General features: G+C 37.5%; 2 protein-coding genes across 2 annotated transcripts in view; one reads left to right on the top strand and one right to left on the bottom strand.

Moving 5' to 3' along the window:
* Positions 1 to 435, top strand: part of LOC311280995 (uncharacterized protein) — a 5,304-nt gene extending 4,869 nt beyond the window's left edge. Inside the window, exon 3 of the mRNA XM_084393615.1 lies at positions 1 to 435. This exon is cut by the window's left edge and continues 1,265 nt beyond it. The gene's annotated coding sequence lies outside the window, so the exon portion shown is untranslated.
* The window catches only part of dnajc17 (DnaJ (Hsp40) homolog, subfamily C, member 17), a 60,852-nt gene that overhangs the window by 17,108 nt on the left and 35,837 nt on the right, over positions 1 to 7,907 (bottom strand). The gene's annotated exons all lie outside the window — the stretch shown is intronic.

Genomic DNA, 7,907 nt, shown 5'->3' with positions numbered 1-7,907 from the left:
GCTCAACAAAGTAATTCTCCTTGGAAATGTCCGATCAGGAAGCTGTTTTTCTTTCAGAATGAACCCTTTTATTAAGAAACATTCTCCTCTGAATGAAGTCTGGATAGTGTAATGTTGTGTAACGGTTGCTGACGCTCCACTATCAGCAGCGCTAGTTAATGTGTGCTGAAGTCTGGTTAATGATCACACAGAGTTTATATCAGCACTTCAGACTGTGATTTCCTCGTTTGCTTTCTGAGCCTCACTCTGATCTGTTCATGTTTAAAACATTGTGAGATTATTTCCTTCTGCACTGGAACGGTTAAAATCACTGTATGATCTGTTATATCAAGCTATATTATAAGTCAAACCTATGAGGTCAGTTCAGTATAACTATTAACTTAACTACTGGATCTACCAGTGGAAGGAAACAACAGTAATTCCTAAATAAAATAATGTTTTAATAAAAATCTATGTATTTACTTGTGTACATATGTTAAGATGCATATTAAAATATATATTTAAAAAATTGTATTCCCCCACAGAATGCAATAAAATCAGTTAATGTATGATGTATAGGCTAAAAGATCAATGAGGCTTATATACAGTAGCAATTAAGAAGTTAGAAGTTTAGAAATTTTCATTTCAATTAAGAAAAAAATATGTATTTGAAATTTTGAAAATATAAAAATATAACAAAAATATGATTATTAATAATAATCATTAATCACTACTAAGAAATCAATAAGGCTTTTAGCAATGAAAATATAATATATTATATATATAGAGAGAGAGAGAGAGAGAGAGAGAGAGAAAGAGAGAGAGAAAGAGAGAGAGAGAGAGAGAGAGAGAGAGAGAGAGAGAGAGAGAGAGAGAGAGAGAGAGAGAGAGAGAGAGAGAGAGAGAGAGAGACAGAGAGAGAGGGAGAGAGAGAGAGGGAGACAGAGAGAGAGAGGGAGGGAGACAGAGAGAGAGAGAGAGAGAGAGAGACAGAGAGACAGACTGAGAGAGAGAGAGAGAGAGACAGACTGAGAGAGAGAGAGAGAGAGAGAGAGAGAGAGAGAGCCCGGGTTACACGTCTAAACTGTTGCTATTTCTGTAGTAAAGCAGCGCTGTGTTTCTCCTGACAGCTGGAGACGTGAGGGAACGTGATACTTCACATGTGTGAGGATTAAACACTCCCTGCTGAACTAACAGGAGAACACACACTCGCTCGTCTGCTGGGATTCATGTCCCAGATACACGGGAAACATGACAATATATCATCGGGGAGATTAACGACGAATGTCTAAAGCAAGTGCGACTAGGACTAAAATCATACGCTTTATTATATATATATCATTTTATCCTTTAAAACTCATCTTTGATCACCAAAATTACATATTTAAACGTAAAAATGTCTTCATGCCTTAAAATATCTTGAGTGTAACTCGACACCCTTACCTCATTTAGTATGCGCGGTTCTATGAATATGCAAATGAGCCCCGCCTCCACTCACTCACTCAGCTCAGAGATCCACTGGTTGACGATCACACGTTGATCTGATTGGTTACAAGGTAGTTTGTGACGTCAGAAACACCAGCGATTTCAAAGCGTGTTTTTGAGACTGTCTTTGGTTCACTGCAGTTTTAAGGAGGAAATACTCAGCAATGGTGTCGACTTATGAACTTACACATGCTTTGTCTTAACGCATATTAAAAAAGACACATAAACAACATTAAAAGCTGGATTACCACAAAGGGACTTAAAGAGCTTTTACTCTTAAAGACAGCAAACGATTAAAGAGTTATTTCACCACTAGCAAAATGGACTTTTAATAAAACTTGGCTACATATACAATAGAAAAGCGAAAAATATTATTAGAAATTTTGAGATATGTAAGAAAACTTCAACACCCATAATGCACTGGGAATGATGATGTCCAAGGCCACTCCCACCAGCCTGCCATGGAAACATCTAATAAAATAAGTTTTTTTTTGTTTTGTTTTGTTTTTTTACTTTTAGTTTATTCTAAGTAACTAAAATATTTTTATGGTCTTCGTTTTAGTTAACGATAATAACGCAGTTTCTTCACATCATTGGTCGGCCAAGAATTGGTTCAAAATACACAACATTTGAAGTTTGTCCTAAGACAAGACCGGCTATAGTTCAACATTCATGAATAACTTTGATGAAAGGTTTTGATCCACTGTAAATGTTGAGTACTGTGTACATCTAGCAGACATCCGTTCAGTAAAGAGTTAACAAGAATAACATGCATTATTATTGCACGGGAACTGGATGTACTTTCAAAATATGAGTTATACTTATAAGCATCTAGCCCATAAAAAGCTCAATCAATCAAAGCGAAGGGAGAATGAAAGAAAAGTAAACCTGGGACGGATTTGAAAAGCATGGAAAAAGCAGGAGGGATATTTCTCCGTTCACGTCAGGATGGAAACGGTGGACGCGGGAGCTCCTCGTTATTTTATTATTGACATAGAAACAATGGACATCGTCCAATAAGCCATAAGCAGCGACTCCTATTCCCGAGCTTTAGCCGACTCCTCAGAAGCGTAACGCACGCTAGGAGCTGTTCATCATCAGAACCAGCCCGTGTCCAGCAGGAACACGCCGTTCTCCTGCACAAACGACAAGAAGCGCTAGAAAAGATGAGAGAAATCATCTCACCATCACATCTGGAAGCACTTACACCTGAATATCAGAAGAGTATCATGAGAAATATAAACAAAGGGTTTTAATATCTCGTTTTGACAACTCCAGCATTCCTTTCATTATCATAATCACGTCTGACAGTGTCTCCAAACGCTACTGAACACACACACACGCACACACTCATTTCAGATCAATCTGACAGCGCTGATGAAACACTGGCTTCTGTCAGAATGTATTATCAGTATGAAATACTCACGCTAACTCATTCAAGGACAGACTTACTAAACTAACTGCAGCCTCTCAAACTGTTGACACTGAAAGCCACTGAAAAAATATCGCTGGGATATGATTATGGACGTGCAGCATATTAATACTATGGTATTCTTCCTAGTACATTGGAGTATTATGTAAATACTATGGTAATCATTCATTCAGCTTGTAAGGATTTCCACACTGGCTTTAACCCTGAGCTAAAGTGTTTTAAGCCCAGAACAAACTCACTTTCACCCCGGAGTAAAGCGCAGGGTTACACTAATATTCAACCGCTTTTAATTGTGGATTAAATAACATTAAATAATGAATATATAATGAGAACCTCCCCGTCTCTCTCTTGAAACCAACACGGAAGTGAATTAAACGGCAATTCATCCACTGGCCACTTGAGGCTGGCTGCAGAAGTGAGTCAAATCTGCATCTCCCCCATGTGGAAATGCCCAACTTTACAGCAGAAAGAAACATGTTTACAGCCTGGAGCTAAAGGTGGCTTTGGTCTATATAGCTTATTTTGCCCTTCATGGCAACTGTGAGGGGGGTGAATTTTTTTATAACTCATCCGTTTAAATTATATTAAGCCTTTAATTTTTCTGCATAATAAAGGGTGTGTCCACTTTTGAGTGACAGGTGGATTCCCGCTGCTGTGGTCATTAGTCTTCATTAGCCGTTTGTCTGCTAGCCGTCACGTTACCTCAGCTCATTGTCTGACTGTAAAAATAAATAAATTCGGGAGTGACGCGCTGCCAAGATGGCGACGGTCGGCCACGCCCACTTTAGGCTTCAAAAACGGTCTTCAGAAACCTACGGGTGACGTCACGGACACTACGTCCATATTTTTTTACAGTCTATGATGAGAACATTATAATTGTGTGTTTGGATCGTGGCTTTTAAAGCAACAGCAAAGCACTTTTCCTCTTCGGTGCCCCTACAGGTTGGAAGCGGAATTGTCCATTACCGCTGTCGTAAATAATTTAGCCAATCGCGGCCTACCGTCGCACGCACGCTCGCTGTTTATCCAGCTCCGGCTTTGGAAGTAATGATGTCCACAGACAAGGTAGAGCATTTTGCATGATTTTATGAAAGTATGATGTAATGCGACATCAGAAACGAAGAAAAACAAAATAATGACTATTGTAACGCTTGCCATAAAGCAAGTCAAATTTGTAGTTTCTTATGTCTCATTTGAACTACAGAAACGCGAACCCGATCCGGCAAACTTGCATAGTGCGGTTATAGCAGATATAGGGACGCAAAGCGAGTGCAGGAGTGCTGTTCACCCTGTTACGACTTCATGAACCACTGAAACCATTTTGGAAACATTATTTTAAGGTGAAAAATAATCTTTAGTGTTGCTTTAATAGTGAGACTTTAGTTTTTGTAATGAGGCTCTCAAAAATGATATCAAAATTTGGATTTAGATTTATCGGCCAATATATCGGTTAGCGGCTTTTAAAAATGATCGGTTATCGGAATCGGCCAAAATATTCATATCGGTGCATCCCTAACGTAAACAAACCAAAAACAGGAAATGATGTCACAAGAAAAGGACAGAAAGCTCAAGCATGCCTATTTTTCCTCGTCATAGTCATTGTTTTGACTTCTTTACACATTTTTACGCTCTTCATGAGTTTCAGCTCTAGACAAAATACCATCATATGAAGAATACGCACATACAAGCACGTTTAGCACAGCGCACAACATTGCTTTGGATGTTCGGTAAGTTCTGTCATGAAATATACGTAATAAAAGCAACCAATCAGGTTGTGGACATATCTTTATGCCTTTAGGTTCAGTGTTAAATTGACGATTTGAACGCTAAAGCGCACCAGGACTAAATGTTGCTTCTTTTGTTCCTGACCAAACGAACCGAACTAGAAGTGTGAACACTACAGGTGAATAGGGTAAAAATGTAACTAGCGGATATCACCATGAAACTTGCCCAGTTGATTACCTACATTAAGATGAGAAAAAAATGTATTACAAGTTTTCTGTAATTTAATGTTTAAATATGCAAATTAGGCAATATCTAATTAAATATGCGCTAATTTGCATATATTAAAAAAAAAATCTGAGTATTGGATAAAGCCAGGTTAAAAATTATTTTATCATTGTGTTCACATATTAGATGGGGAAAAAAATTACAGAGGGATTTATGGATATCTACTTTTGTTATCCTGTAAACCAGAATATATTGTCAATAGCCTTTCGCCATGTTTTTTGGAATAAAATGTTATATAAATCAGGCTAGGAATAATATTTAAAAATCCCTCTGTAAATGTCTTCATAATATAACTAGGTACAAGACTGGAGAGTTTGGTGTATATCGGTGCTACTGAAGGGGAGATTTCAGACTTGGAGAATGAGAGAAAAGTCATTTTGAGAAAACGGGCTTTAAAGATTTATCATCAGCCAATGAGATTGCGCATTCAGCCCTTTTACTTTCACGATTGGTTGCTGATAAAAAGGAAATGACCATATTTGGATCCGACAGCATTGTACAGGAGAGAGAGAGCTTTCCAGCGGTGCGTGTGATGACAGGGAGCAGACAGCGATCACGGAGCGGCGGGAGGATTAAGAACGCCAACTTTTGTTGAATTTATGAGAAATCTACAGACGCAAACAGACAAAGTGCAGTAAAATAAAGACCTAAATGTGTATTTTGGACTTTTTTTCACCACAAGTCTGAAAGAAGACGTGTTATTGAAGACAAATATCCCAAAATCTCAAAAAACGCTGTTTTTGCCTGCCGTGTCTCGCCTTAAGAGCTGATCACTGAACGGTTCTTCGGAGAACCGAAAATGGTTCATCTGTGGGAAAAAAACTTTCTGAAACCTTTATTTTTAAGAGCGTAGCAGAAAAACTCAGTAATATCATCCCAAATGCACAAATTGACAATATAATTAATTCGCTCGGTTTCCTAAATCGTGTTACGACATAATAATTAGTCCTTTTGTTTTGCTAAATCGTGCACATGTTATTATAATGTTTCCTCGTTTTACTAAATCTTCTCTGGTTCTTCTGTGGGAAAAAAAAAAACATTTTGGAAACTTTATTTTTAAGAGCGTAGCAGAAAAACTCAATAATAGCATCCCAAAATGCACAGATATGCATCTATGGTTAAACTAATATCCCTGCCTCATCTAAAAAAATCTGCGTTCTCACCACAAGCCAACACAGGTCAACTTCCCCATCCAGCACTGAGATCCCGCTGGCCTTCCCAGAAATTCCTCTCTGTCAGGGGAACGAGAACAAACCTGCGGCTGCCAAGAGCCAAACACGACCCGCAAATGAATTTATTTTGGGCAAGAATGAACGTTTCAGTCAAGGTCTACAGATATGGCTGAAAAAGGAAAACTCCCCAAAATAGTCGATCCATCTGGTTCATGTTGTGTCTGGCAGGAACGCTGATGCATTTGACAGCAAAGAAAAACAGACACACTGAGTTTGCACTTTTATCTCGCTGAAACAACACGCGTAGATCACCGAGAGAGAGGTCGCCGTGATTTACGAGCAAATGTTCTGGGAAGAGCGTTTACGCAACAATCCTCGTGGAAGTTTCGAAGCTTCTACCAATGCAAACTGACATGTTTAATCCCAATCGGACAAGAGGAGGGAAGCTACTGGGAACGAATCTATTAGTTTCAAACACGTTTACATGTACAGAACGTCGAGCGCTTCAGTGAAGCCGGTGTTTTGAGTGCGTGAAAACCCTAAATCGTGCAAAGTGCATTTCTGCTGAGCAAGATGATTTCTGTTATGGATTGAGAAGTACAAACATTCACTTAAAACACACTCCAAAAACCTCTTATTAGTCATTTATTATTTCACAGTCCAGGAAGTTTCACAACCTTCATATATCACGCAAGCCCTGAGAATTTATCACAGCTCTGAGACACGAACCCCAAGAACTAAAGACGTGAAACTAAATCCAATCCAAATAATGTAGATTTATAGTGAGGGCCGTGTGGAGGGACCAGTTAAACGCAACACGGAGGCCAGAAGTCCTGCCTGTGAAACTCCACAGGGGAAAAGCCTGCCCTGGCCGACACGCTATAATGATGTACATTCAGATATTAAATATGAAAGTGGCCATGATAGGAATCAATGATTAATCTAAATAAAATCATGGTCAATTTATTATCACATTAACATCATTTCCACAAAAAAAAAAGGTTTTACTTTACAGCACAATGGCAATATATTGCAATATATCTTAATTTTTCAAACATTCCTTAAATTTATAATAATAATAATAATAATAATTTAAGTAAACAGTCCTAATTTAAGTAATTACTTCATTTCAGCCAGTGCTAATTTAGCACCATAGAGATTCTATTATAGATTTTTTTTATTAATATTTTGAACTAGTTTTTATTTGTATATTGTAGTTTAAAAAAAAATCATGTTTTTGTCTTTTTTATTAGTTTAAAAAGATATATGTCTGTATAGTTTTTATTAATATTTATTTCAGTTTTAGTTATTTTAGTCCATCAAGTTAAACTAAATGAAAATGAGAAATCTTGCCTAAAATAAAATAAGTTTAAACGGAGCCCTGCACATCACATGTGGAATATTATATATATATATATTATATCGTGGGCACGATTTACTTATTCATTCCTTGGTTTTAAGTAAATCGTGCCACGATATAATAATTCATTCTTTTGTTTTACTAAATCGTGCCACAATATAATAATTAATTTCATTCCCTCGTTTTGATTTAACCAAAACAAGGGAATTAATAATTATATCTTGCGCACAGCTAAATAGTGTTGAATCACACAACGGTTTGGCTATTTGACGAAGTGACAAACACATTTCTAACAACAAGATAACAAACAATGCAATATAACCAGAACAATCACTAATACTGAGATTCATCCTGAGCTCGAACACAGCTGCATCAAGCCCCTGTGTGTGTGTGTGTGTGTGTGTGTGTGTGTGTCTGTGTGTATATGTGTGTGTGTGTATATATATATATATATATATCTGGTCACCAC

Source organism: Rutilus rutilus (assembly GCF_951802725.1).
Source record: "Rutilus rutilus genome assembly, chromosome: 21".
Classification (NCBI taxonomy): domain Eukaryota; kingdom Metazoa; phylum Chordata; class Actinopteri; order Cypriniformes; family Leuciscidae; genus Rutilus; species Rutilus rutilus.
This window is presented reverse-complemented; position numbering and strand designations above follow the sequence as displayed.